The sequence below is a fragment of the Mastigoproctus giganteus genome, chromosome 2 (assembly GCF_048544385.1).
Source record: "Mastigoproctus giganteus isolate SK-2022 chromosome 2, ASM4854438v1, whole genome shotgun sequence".
Lineage (NCBI taxonomy): Eukaryota > Metazoa > Arthropoda > Arachnida > Uropygi > Thelyphonidae > Mastigoproctus > Mastigoproctus giganteus.
The window spans coordinates 692,990-706,467 of NC_143576.1; the positions used below are offsets into that span (position 1 = coordinate 692,990).

At 36.7% G+C, this 13,478-nt stretch overlaps 1 protein-coding gene across 1 annotated transcript in view; it reads left to right on the forward strand.

Moving 5' to 3' along the window:
• LOC150089112 (NSFL1 cofactor p47-like) overlaps window positions 1–13,478 on the forward strand; it is a 177,537-nt gene that overhangs the window by 59,034 nt on the left and 105,025 nt on the right. The gene's annotated exons all lie outside the window — the stretch shown is intronic.

A 13,478-nucleotide genomic window follows, 5' to 3' on the forward strand; every position in this document is an offset into this window, starting at 1 on the left:
TGCGGAAATTTGCCTTTAGCCAGCGGGTAGTTGATTAGTGGAGCAGGCTTGCATCTTTTGTTGTGGAAGCTAATAGCCTAAATAAATTTAAGGCTGAGCTGGACAGGCATTTGATATGAATGGAGGGATGAAATGGGAGGGGATTTTTTTGGCTGATGCTGCTAGGCTTGCTTTCTTGCATCATATGCTTCTACTAATGGTAATGCTAAAAACCTTTGGGATAACTATTTTGTGTTTAAGGGATGTTTGGAAGAGAAATATATAATAGGTCCTGTGTCAGTAAGTTTTCTATATATAAATTTGTATTCTAATGGTGTTCTTTATTCTGCATAGTAGTAGTAGTAGTTCAAGAAATGTTAGGTTTTTTATCTTCAGATTTGGTTTTGAATGAGATGTGTGGATGTGGGCTATTGATATGTAAATGAAAGTTGTTGAGTTCCTCAATGCCTTGTGGCCAAACAGTAAGGACATCATCGACGTAACTAATCCATACTTTTTGTTTAAAGGTAGTTTTTTCTATGGCCTTGTTTTAAAAAGAATTCATAAAAATCTCTTCCTGGGTAAGGGAAGTGGATTGCCCATGCTTAGATGTAGTTTTTGTCTATATAGGCTAAATCAATACATTGCAGTATTGTCCTTCACAGCCATCACGGGGTCCAGGGGTTAATACAATATGTAAGAGAAATAACAATGATAAATTAAACTTAAGGAAATACATATGTGGATGCATAAAAGGAAATGCAGCTCAAAACACAAAGTATAATACAGTTATATACACCAAAATGTACAAAGAAAATATAGGTGGAAAACTGAGAAGTTAGTAAGCCATTTTTATATCATATGGTATTGTTGGCTTGTGTGTAGCATTAAGACAAGCTTCAAGGAAAAGGATCAGGGATAGGAAAGTACAATTCAAGGATGCGGCATCTGTATTCCTTGTCACAAGCAAACTTAAGGTCAGCGTCCAAAGACTTAGTACAATAGAGTAGCTGAAATGGCAAGAACCTATTGGATAGGTGAAAATGGCTGAGATGTGGGTACAGAGTTGTAGTCACTCTGATGGAAGGCTGAGGGACTCTCCAAGAGCACAAGTACCAGAATGATGGTGCCAAAATATTTCTAACGATCATTTTGACAGTCATGGTAACATTTCACCCTAATTAGCATGGGAAGCCTGTGAATTTGTATCAAACTGATCATTTCAGTTGTTCTTAGCTGTGGAGGACGTTTTTTTTTGTTTGTTTGTTTATAGCCCATTTTAAGAGCCAAAACTCAGCAGAAAAAAGTAACCTAATTGTGCTGGGGGCATCAGATACCCATACCTCTTCAGCTTATAAAAGCGGAGAGTATACTGTGGTTTTTATATGTTTTCTGGTAGTTGTGCCTTCATTAATATATATTGTAAATGCTGTTTGAAAATCTATCAAAGTCGAGCAGCCAGGGTGAGCAGCTTGTCCATGTGGTGACTGAAGCAGAGCTTAGGATCAAAAACAACCCCGAGATCAGTATGTTTATTGATAGAGGAGTTACACAATGTTGGCTGAATATAAAAGGGAATTTTCTTTAAGGAAAATATCATAAATTCAGACTTTTCTGGGTTTATTTTTAATCCGAACTGGTTGAGGTAGTTTGAAAATTCCAGAAGTGTAATATTAACTGATGCTAATAGTTTAGATTTATTTAAGTGATTAGCATCAATTAAGTTCATAGCTTAAATTTATTTAAGCTATGAACTTTCACAACGATAGATGGAAGTTTGTTCCAGCAGTTAACCATCTGCAGGCAAAAGGTAAATTTATGTTCATCTATTTCGCAATCGTCTTTCCTCAGTTTGAATTTATGCTCCCTCAAGTGCATAATCTGAGCAAGAAGAAGAATCTCATCACCGTTGAGCTTGCTCAAACCAATCAAAGCCTTAAACACCTAAATCAGATCACCTCGCAGGTGCCTAAACACAAATGCCATGCAGATGCATATTTCTGCAAATTGCAGCTTCACCAGATACTACAATTTGCAGAACCGATGCCTCTTTTGATAAGAGCACCCCTTTGTTTCTAACACCAATCTCATTGCCCTTCTCTGTACACATTCCAATAGCACTTCTTCCTTCCCAAAATGAGGCATCCAAACCTGTATGCAATACTCAAGGTGTGGCCTGACCATTGATTTATACAAAGGGATAATCACCTCATGTAGTAAATTCCTGTATATCACTGAAAAAACCCCATGAGCTGTCCTGGGAGCTTTGCAGTGCTCAGTGAACTTCATATCTGGCTGCACTATTAACCTCAGGTCTTTTTCGTTCTCCACTACCCTGATTGTAGTACCACACAGTTGGTACTTTACTGTGGGTTACTGGTACCCATATTCATTACTTTGCATTTATCAAAGTTAAACTTCATTTGCCACTTCTCAGCCCATCTACCTAACTTTTCTAGATCCTGTTGCACTGTCATTAACATCCCTGCCAACCTTTGTATCATATACATCTGCAGACTTGGATATCAAGCCTGATATATCTTCGTCACTATCATTGATAAATAAAAAAAAATCAAAAATGGGCCCAACACAGAACCCTGGGGTACTCCACTAATAACATTCGTCCATGAAGAGAAGTTGTTGTTTTGGTTTTTTTTTTTTTCAGGAGCATTAGCAACTAAGGTCATATTGCTCCGGGATATGCGGTGGTCATTCCCTGACCTTTCCGGATCTTCCGTATTTGGCGGTGGCGGGCTCGAACCCCGGGTTTAATCAAGAAGCATGTGATACGCACTACTGCTCATTCCCACCTGGCTATGGAGGTGCCCTGAAGAGAAGTGATTACACCTCTCTCTCTCTCTCTCTCTCTCTCTCTCTCTCTCTCTCTCTCTCTCTGTGTGTGTGTGTGTGTGCACGCTCCCACTCAACCATTCCTTAATCCATAGCAGCAACTTGCCCTTAATGCCACACTGATCTGATTTCTACAGCAGTCTTTTATGTGCAACAGTATCAAAAGCTTTCCTGAAATCCAAGTATATGATATCAAAATTATTTTTTGCATCCAGGTCCTTTGTGACCACATCATAGTATACAATCCAATTGGCCAGACAGGATTTCCCTTTAACAAATCCATACTGCATCTGAACTGTAATTGCAGTCTTGTCTAGATGATCCTGCATTAATTCTTTAACCATTGACTCCATTATTTTCTCTGGAACAGAAGTTAAACTAAGAGGTCTTTAATTACTCCTATCACTCTTTGAATCTCCCCTTGGTGAGTTGGGGATGCATTTCACATCTCCAGTATGTGGGAACCTTCCCTAAAGCCAAGGATGCTCTCATAATTATGGCTAAGGGTTTGTTTACTTCCTTTGCCACCTCCCTTAATAGATCCCATTCACCTCAGATGCCTTGGGTAGTCAAAAAAACTCAATTCTTGGAATAGACAAAAAGGAAAGGGGCAACTTAGCTTTTATGACCACCCACATTGGACTAGGGGCTGGTTTACAACCTAACCTTGTTCTTTCAAGGATGGGGGGCCATACAATAGTGCATTGGTGTTCCACTTGTAATTTATTTGGTCACCTTACCCTATTAACAGATTTTCTTATATTCATTTAAACATAAATTTATTTCGGGACTTCTAAGAATTTTGGAAACAATAATTGTTTGTATGCAAGTCGCTTTTACTGTCATTTTAAAGTAAAATCAGTTAGAAAAGAACTCTTCCTTTGGAAACATGCATACTAACTAAAGAAAGTTTCTCTCGATTTGCAAAAAAGTCAAAATTATTTGCGAATTAGAACGTGGTGCAAAAAATGTTGAAGTGTGTAAAAAGTTTTGTTTGGCCTCTTCAACAGTATCAACATTGTGGAAGAATAAACGTGTTTACATATCGGCATTAGAAAATAATATAACCGAAAAAAAAAATAAAAAATTTAGAAAGTGAGAGGTTACAAATGTAGACGAGGAATTGCTTCAAAGGTTCACTGCACAAAGATGTGTTGGATTTTCAATAGATGGTCTGACCTTAAAGGCTGAAGTGAAAAAATTTGCTACAGTGAAATCCAAATTGGGTCCTGCAACTTGTAAATAGTTTGACTAGTTCAAAAAGATTGCCGAAACCTTCATGGTGGACATGGTTATAATGAAAATTTGTTAGTGTATTGCACTAACAAATTTTCATTATAACCAATGTGCACCATAACTATGTATTTGAAGATTAAAATTTAAAGATGCCATATACAGTATATGACATATTTAAATTTTACATTTCCATTTGCTTCCCCAAGAACTGCATGCAGAATCACAGAGAATTCACATAACTGTAACCTCTCTTTACAGGTGCATGTAAAGAAACTGCAGGAGAGAGGGATTAAAAAAAATGTGATTGTTGATTAATGGTGCAAAATGTGTGATTTCCCTACATGGATGCTATGCATCTTAAAGTGTCAGTATATATGTGCTCAATTTGAGAGAAAATGATAATAAATGTGCTTCAGAGAGAGAGAAAAAAAAAAAAAAAATACTTGCACATTGTGGAGGATTTAAAAAATAACAGTATCTTAGGGATATCACAACAATATACAGTTGAACTTGGTTATGATGAGCACGGAAATAACGAGATCATGGCTGTAATGAGCAAAAAGCCATAATGATTTTAATTTACATGTATTCCCATACAATCACTCACTGTTATAACGAGCGTACTACAGGAATATACCGAACAAATTTTGGTAACTATAAAACATTCTTAATTGCTCAGGTAGTTGAAAAAACCCAATTCTTGGAATAGATGTAAATGAAAAGGGCAACTTAGCTTTATGACCACCTGCATCGGATTAGCAGCCGGTTTATGACCTTGTTCTTCCGGGGACGGGGCTATACAATAGTGCATTGGCATTCTGCTTGTCGCATTACCCTATTTACAGATTGTCTTGCATTCACTGAACCATAAATTTATTTCGGAACTTCTAAGAACGTTGTATGCATTTCGGGCTTCTATGAACTTGGTAGGCAGATCACTTTATGATCGTTTTAATGTAAAATCAGTTAGAAATGAACCATTCCTTCGGAAACATGTCTACTAACAAAAGAAAGTGTCTCTCGATTCACGAAAAAGTCGAAATTATTCTTGAGTTAGAACATGGTGCAAAAAAATGTTGAAGTGTGTAAAAAGTTTTCTTTGTAAACAATTTGGATGATTTTGTATGTAACAGTGGTTGGCTGGATCGATTTAAAAACCAACATAACATCATTTATGCAAAAGTTAGTGGAGAATCTCGATCTGTAGTTCCAATAATGGCAAATGAATGGATTGACCGTGTTTGAGCAGAAATCAAGAAAGATTTCAATGATGAAGATATCTACAACGCCAATGAAACAGGACTTTTTTTTATAATTTGACACCTGACAATACATTTAAATTCAATGGGGAAAATGTGTTGGTGGAAAAAAATCAAAGGCTGTCTTGACAGTGCTCGTATGCACAAATATGACAGGAACTGATAAAAAAAAAAAAAACTGTTTGTTATCAGAAAATCGTAAAACCTCAGTGTTTCAAAAACGTAAGGAAACTTCTTTTGGATTACACTGCAAACAAGAAAGCTTGGATGACTTCAGATATTTTTCGGCAATAAGGAGCTATTCAAAAAGAAGAAATATTTCATTGTTAGTTGATAACTGTCCTGCACATCCCCAGAATCAAAATTTGTCCAACATTAAGCTAGTGTTTCTGCCTCCCAATGCACATCAATTTTACAGCCAATGGACATAGGATCAAAAGTTTGAAAGAATTTTATAAAAGATTTCTATTTCTACTTCTGATCAGTCAAATAGAACAGAAACTTACCGAGTTTGTATCGATATTGGATGCTATAAATTTATTGAATGATGTGTGGAACAACGTTACTTCGACAGCCATATCGAATTTGCTTCAAGAAATTGAAATTAAATTCAAATGAAATTTCAATTGTAGATGAAGAAGATGGAAACGAAGAAAACAACTTACCATTATCCGAATGGTTGCTACATAACAATGTTGTAGTTTTAATACAGATAACATTGATTTGTACAAGTCGATGACAATTTATTAACTAGTGGTCTTCGACCTGTACAAATCCATCATTGTTATCTGTATTAAAACTACAACGTGCTCAACAACAAAGACGATAACGACGGTGGTAAAGACTATGATTGTGATGATGATATGATGACAATTGAAAGTGAATCAAAATCAGTGCTGACAATCTCACAAGCTCAAGGTGCAGTGGACACATTAGTAAATTTTTTTCAATCAACTGAGGCAAGTAACGAGACTTAACGCATTGAGTGTTTTAAGGGAAAACTTAAGAAATATCAACGTGAAATCTTTAAAACAAACATCAATTTTAAGATTCATAAATAAAGACTAATTGAAATCACGTTTATTATTAAATATTATTGTTTTTAATTCTTCTTCTTCCAATCACATAGTTCCCTGGGGAGCTGTTGTGGCCACCAACAAATTCCTCCAACTGCATCGATCGTGTGCTATACGAGCAGCATGGCAAAGTGTCATGCCCAGAAGTTCATTGATCCCATCCTTCCACCTAGTTGTAGGTCTCTTCCTATGCACCTCTTTCCCTCAGTTTTTCCTTCCATTATATTCTTCAACAGACAGTTTTCCCTTCTTTACTATATGACCAAAAAACTTGAGTTTTCTTTTGTTGATATGAAAAAGAATTTTAGGCCTGCCAATTTTATTCAATACCCACTCATTTGTTCTCCGATCCAAGTAAGAAATACCCAGTATTCTCCTGTAATACCACATTTCAAATGCCTCAATTTTCTTCCTGTCAACTCTTTTCAGATTCCATCCTTCACATCCATAAGTGGCAGCTGGAAAAATTAACGAATCATGATTCTCAGTTTCTTCTTTAGGGGCAGATTACGATCTCCGTAATTTTATCAGATCAGCAACCAACGTTTTAGCAATTACCTGTTGTCTCTTTACATCGTTTGAGCAGTCACTATTTTTATTTATTCTTGACCCTAAGTAATCAAATTCATCAACTTCTTCGATATCTTGCCCGTTAACCTTCACTTTACTGGAATCGAGATTATCACCAATCACCATAATTTTAGTTTTACACACATTCAGAAACAATCCTTTTTTTCTTACTTGCTTCACATACTCTCCTCAGAGTTTCTTTAAGATGATCCTTAGAATTACAAATTAGCACAGTGTCATCTGAATAACGAAGGTTGTTTATCTTCAGTCCTCCAATTTTGATGCTAGTCTCTAAATCTTCCAAAGCTTCACGCACGATATATCTTTGGCATAAATATTAAAAAGGTGAGGTGACAAAATACAGTCCTGCCTGACACTGTTACCTATTGTGAAAAAGTCCGTGTTTCCCATGTTCGGTCTCACAGTTCCTTCCTGTTCCTGGTACAGTAGCTTAATCAGCTGAATTATGTAGATTGGGAAACCCATAATAGTCATTGTTTCCCATAGTTTCTCATGTTTAACACAATCAAATGCTTTTGTATAATCTAAAAATCACAAAACAACTGGAACGTTGAATTCTTTGCATTTTTCAATAATCAGTCGTAAGCTTGAGATCTGATCTCTGGTTCCACTACCACTTCTGAAACCTGCTTGTTCTTCTGGCATTTCTTCTTCAAGTTTTCTTGAGATTCTGTTCAATATGATTTTAAGAAGAATCTTGCTAGCGTGAGAAATTAGGCTAATAGTCCTGTAATTTGAGCAAATTTTCAGATCTCCTTTTTTTGGTAAGGGGATGAAAATTGATTTCTTCCAATCTGATGACCACCATCCCATTTCCCAAATTTTTATAATCATTTTATGAAAAAACTCAGGGCCCTTCACACCTGTAGCTTTAATCAATTCCGCTGAGATTTCATCAATTCCAGGTGACTGGCTACACATTAGTTCTCTGATGACTTTTTTGACTTCTTCCTTCAGTGGAACTGTTTCATGACCACACTCTTGAAAAGGAGCTGGCAGATCATTAGTGCCAGCAGGTGCTTGGAAGAGCTGCTCACAGCTCTTCCAAGATTCTTTCCCCCTTGGTTTGATTGTGTTCTCCTCTTTTAAAATTTTCCCTTTGGAGTCCTTAATTACATTAAGTTTTGGTTGGAACTTTTGTCTTAAGGACTTAATTAGATCATACATCTTTTTAGTGTTGTTTTGTTTGTTGTGGTATTTTATTTATTACACTTTCGATTAATATAATCCTGTTTGTCCTGGCTTATGACTTTGCTTAGTTCATGATACTCTTTGTTTCCTTGTACACCCTGGGCTTTTGCAGTTCTTCTGTGTTCAATAAGTTTAAAAGTGGCTTCTATAATCCAGGGCTTCTTGATCTTTGACATTTCTCTAATGTGTTTATTTGCTGAATCCTTAATAATGTCTTTTGTATTTTCCCACATTTCCTCAGGCAGCATATCGTCATATAGTTCTAATAGAGCTTGAAAACAATTGCCTGTTTCAAGCATATAATCATTTGGAATATTTTCGACATCCAATCATGTAGGGAAAACCTTATTCATGATCTTTTTCAGCTTCAGCTTGAGAACGATGTGGGGTAGCTAAGAATGCCATCTTTTCTGCATAAGGATATATAATCAATCTGATTCCCTGTTTTATTGTTATTATCCATATGGTGCAAGGCAGCCTGAGGCTTATGCTGCACCAGCCAAAAAAAAATTTCTGAACCACCCAGAGAGAGAGAGAGAGAGAAAGAGAAGTAGAAGGGAATCACCAAGAAAGAGAAGAATGATGATATCCAGCTCAGGACCCTGGGTGTGCCAACCCATACTCACCAGATGCGAGTCCCTGATCAGGAGATTTCCATGTGTTTTTAATTGCAGAGAAATAAATTGTCTTTAATATTTAGTGTATGGTTTTAAAACTACAGACAAATAAATTGTGTTTAATATTAAGTGTATTTGTAGTTTTTACAAGCATATTAATACAAATAATATGTAAGTATATACATATTATTTTTCTCTCTCTAATATTTCTTTTGTTTTTTGAATCTTATCTTTTTATGAAGTTATTAAGAATTTAAAAAAATAGGAGGTAAATTTAACTCATCATTGATATAAAGTGTTGATTGTTTAACTGCTCCTTTGCCTTCTTCTCCACTATCACTGATTTTCGAGTAACGATTATAACAAGAAATTTTGTCGGTCCCTTGATGCTCGATATAATCAAGTTCTACTGTACATGAAATTGTTTTCTTCTTCTTTTTTATGTGGCTTCCTCAATGTGAGGGTGCAGCACTATGTCTCTCCAGTTCCTTCTATCACAAACTTTCCTCTTGGTCTCAGTGTAGTTTTGTGACCTTGTCCAGATCCTTGTTGTCAAACCATGTTCTTCTTTTCCTTCCTCTTGATCTTTTTCTCATGATCTTTCCCTCAAGGACTGTCAGTGTTCTTTGTCCAGCTGATCCTCTTAGCATGTGTCCTCAGTCTCATTTTTCTTTGAATCATTTCCATTAATAGAGATCTTTGTGTTCTCATTCTGTGTAGGTCAATGTTTGACATGTGCTCTGTCAATGGAATTCTTAATGTTCTTCTGAAACACCACATCTCGAATGCTTCAGTCTGTTGTCGCATTCTTTTCTTGTACATCCAAGAGTCACTTCCATATGTAAAATCTGGCCAAATCAATGTTCTAATCATTCTTTTCGTTGTATAAATTCCCACAGTACTCCTCAAGAGGTCTTTATTTCTCCAGAAGGCATCTTTGGCCATGGCTGTTCTTATTTTTATTTCTTTGTCTTGATTTCCAGTGTCAGTAAAATAGTCTTTTCTGTGTTTAGTTCAAAGCCGTTTAGTTCAAAGTCGAACGCTTAGTCATAATTGTGAGATTCCTCAACTCGGGAGAAATTCCCATGGACTTGAGATGTGCAAATGTGACCTTAATTCACAAAGGGGAATCAAAGGGTAACACAAGCAATTTCAGATCTGTTAGTTTAACTTATGTTCCAGGGAAATTAATGGTGTCACTGCTTAAAGAAGCACGGCAGAATCATCTAGACAAGACTGCAGTTATCGTTGAGACAGAGCATGGGTTTAGGGGGAAGTCTTGTCTGATCAATTTGATTGTATACTATGATGTGATCACAAAGGAACTGAATGCGAAAAATAATTTTAATATCATAAACTTTGATTTTAGGAAAACATTTGATACTGTTGCACATGGAAGACTACCGCACAAATTGGAGATGTATGGCATTATAAAAGGATGGTTAAGTGGGATAAGACAGAGAGTAGTAAGCATTAAGGTAGTAAGTAGTGGGCATTAAGGGAAAATTGCTGCTATGCATAAAGGGATGGTTGAGTGCTAGAAGACATAGAGGGTGGACACTGCTCTTCGTCGACTAATATTATTAGTGTAGTTCCCCAGGGGCCTGCATTGGGTCCCATTGTTGTTTTCTGTATTTATTAATGATATCGATGAAGGTTTATCGGGCATAATGTCCAAGTTTGCAGACGATACGATGGTTGACAGGGTTGTTAATGATAGTATGCTACTGCAACTAATTTCTCAATTAGAAATTGAGAAATTAGAAATCTCATACTAATCGAGAAAAATGGGTCAGAGGTACTGCATATGTGTACCAGTAACCCAGAGTAACGTATAAACTGTGTGGTACTACACTCAGGATGGTAGAGAATAAAAAAGACCTGGGGGTAATTGTGCAGTCAGATATGAAGTTTTCTGAGCAGTGCAGAGTAACTCATGGTGTCTTCTGAATGATACATGGGGAAATTTTTCTAGCAGGGATAAGGATTAATTATTCCCTCGTATCAGGCAGTGGTCAGGTCAAACCTTGAGTACTGTATACAGGTCTGAAGACCTCATTTTAGGGAGAATGTAGAGCTGCTGGAGTGAGTACAGAAAAGGGAAACGAGATTGGTGAATGGAACAAAGGGTTCTCTTATGAAGAAAGGCATAAGTTTTCAAATTGCAATGCCTGGAAACTACACACCCACAATGTAATCTTATCAAGGTGTATAGGGCCTTGTATGGTTTGAGCAAGCTCTGTGCTGATGGAATTTTTCCTCTTGCCCAGATTAATTACCTGAGGGGATAGAAATATTATCGAGGAAAGATAGTTGTAGAATAGATGTGCAGAAATTTGCTTTTAGCCAGTGGGTGGTTGATTGCTGGAACAAACTTATCTTTTTTTCACAGATTTTTTCTATCTTATCTGTTCTATGCTTTTGGTGAAGTGAGTTGTTAATTACTGAATCAAAGAGCAATTTGCATCAGTATACCTATGCAAGGTAGACCTACATACCTAAAACATGTAGGAATTTTTTTCCCCTTTCTTTTCCTCCTCCCCTCCTTTTACTTTTTTTTTTTTCTGATAAAGTTGATGTTTCCTTGTGCTGCATAACTAATGGCAGGCCTCACATTGATTACTTGATACAGGTCTGGAGGCCTCTATTTTAATTAAGAAGGATGTAGTTGGAATGAGTATAGAGAAGGGCAACAAGATTAGTGAATGGAACGAAGGGTTGCTTTTACAAAGAAAGGTTTGAATGGTTTGAGCATGCTCAGTGCTGATGGGATTCTTCCTCTTGCTCAGAATAATCGCCTGATAGGGCATAATTTCAAATTGAGGAAAGACAGTTGTAGGATACATGTGCAGAAGTTTGCCTTTAGCAAATGGGTGGTTAATTGCTGGAACAAACTTCCATCTGTCGTTGTAGTTGATAGCTTAAACAGATTCAAGGCAGAACTAGACAAACATTTGGATTGAGTGGATGAGTGAAATGAGAAGGGTGTGTGTGTTTTGTTTTGTTTTTTTTTGGCTGATGCTATATAAGCTTGCTTCCTTGCATCATGTGCCTTTGCTAATGCTAATCTGTCGTTGTGGAAGTTGACAGCTTAAATAAATTCAAGGCATCCAAACATTCGGAGTGGCTGGATGGGTGAAATGGGAAGAGTCTTATTTATTTATTTATTTATTTTATTTTTATTTTTTTTTTTTGGCTGATGCTGTATAGGCTTGCTTTCTTGCATCATATGCCTTTACTAATGCTGAAGACTGCCTGTTATGAAATCCATGCTGCGATTGCAGTATAATTGCAAGGCTGTCCCGATGGCCCTGCATTACTTCTTTAACTGACGATTCCATTACTTTTTTCTGGAACAGGTCTGTAATTAATCACGTCACCTTTTGATCCCCGTTTGTGAATTAGGATTACATTCACACATCTTCAGTCCATAGGAACCTCTCCTGAATCCAAGAATGCTCTCATAATTATGGCTAAGTATTTGCTTACCTTGTTTGTGGCCTCCCTTAATTTGATAGATTCCATCCCCCCCTCCCATTTGCCTTTTTTTTACGTCCATCTGCAACAGTTTTTCATTCACTTTCCTTTCGGTTATCACAAAGTCATTAGCTTCTCATTAGAGTTTGATAAACCTCTGGCTTCCCCTTCCCTAAAGAATTCCTCATCTCTTGAATGTAAATGCAAAATACTTATTCAATTTGTCTGCAGCCTGAACAGGATCATCAACAGTTAACCCATAGGCATCAAATAGCCCAATGTGATTCAACTCCTTCCTTCTACTATTAATATAAGCATGGAAGTCTTTCCTGTTTTTCTTTTCATTCTTTGCCAGAGACTTCTCATAATCTGTCTTAGCTTGCCTTACCTTCTTTGTGACTTGATTACAGACTAATTTATATGTGCCGAGGTTTCTGTATCACCTGATAATTTATATGCATCCCATACACTTTTCTTCTCTGCCACATGCCTCAATAGTTCATCTGTCACCCATTTAGGTCTAAACCTTAACAGGATATTTTCGTTGTTCCCATCAGTTCGCCCCCGAGCCATTTGCCCATTGCTTTGCTGCTGTAGTCTGGGGCACGATTTCCGTTTAAATACAATTTAATTGATTGACATTTAAATTTAATAAAATTAATAAATTTAATTGATTACTTGACAATACTACACTAAGCTAAATGTAGTAAATACTACACTAAGCTAAATGCAGTGATATGCATTACATTATTAAGTTCAAGATTTGCGATTGCAGTGATAAATTAGTTATATACTTACTAAAAAGTAAAATTTTTTAGCTAGACACAAAAAGATATATGCCTAACAAGTGATTATAAACTTTGAGTTACTTGTACATCGCAGTTAAAACCCTACTATTTCACTGCTCTACTTGTTACATGCTATGATATTCGTGCCAAAACACTGATACAGTAAGAATTTTTTTTTTTTTTTTTGTCCTCGCCTTTTTCCCATTATTATATGGGGTCAGCGTTTTTATTGTTTTGGCATGCAATTTTTACAGCTGAATACCCTTCCTGACACCAACCCTCACCCTTTATCCTGACTGGGGATAGGCAGTGGTCATTCACTGACCTTCTGCATCCTCCGTATTTGGTGGTCACAGGCTCGGACCCCCAGTCTAATTAAGAAGCGTGTGCTATGCACTACTGCTCCTGCTCACC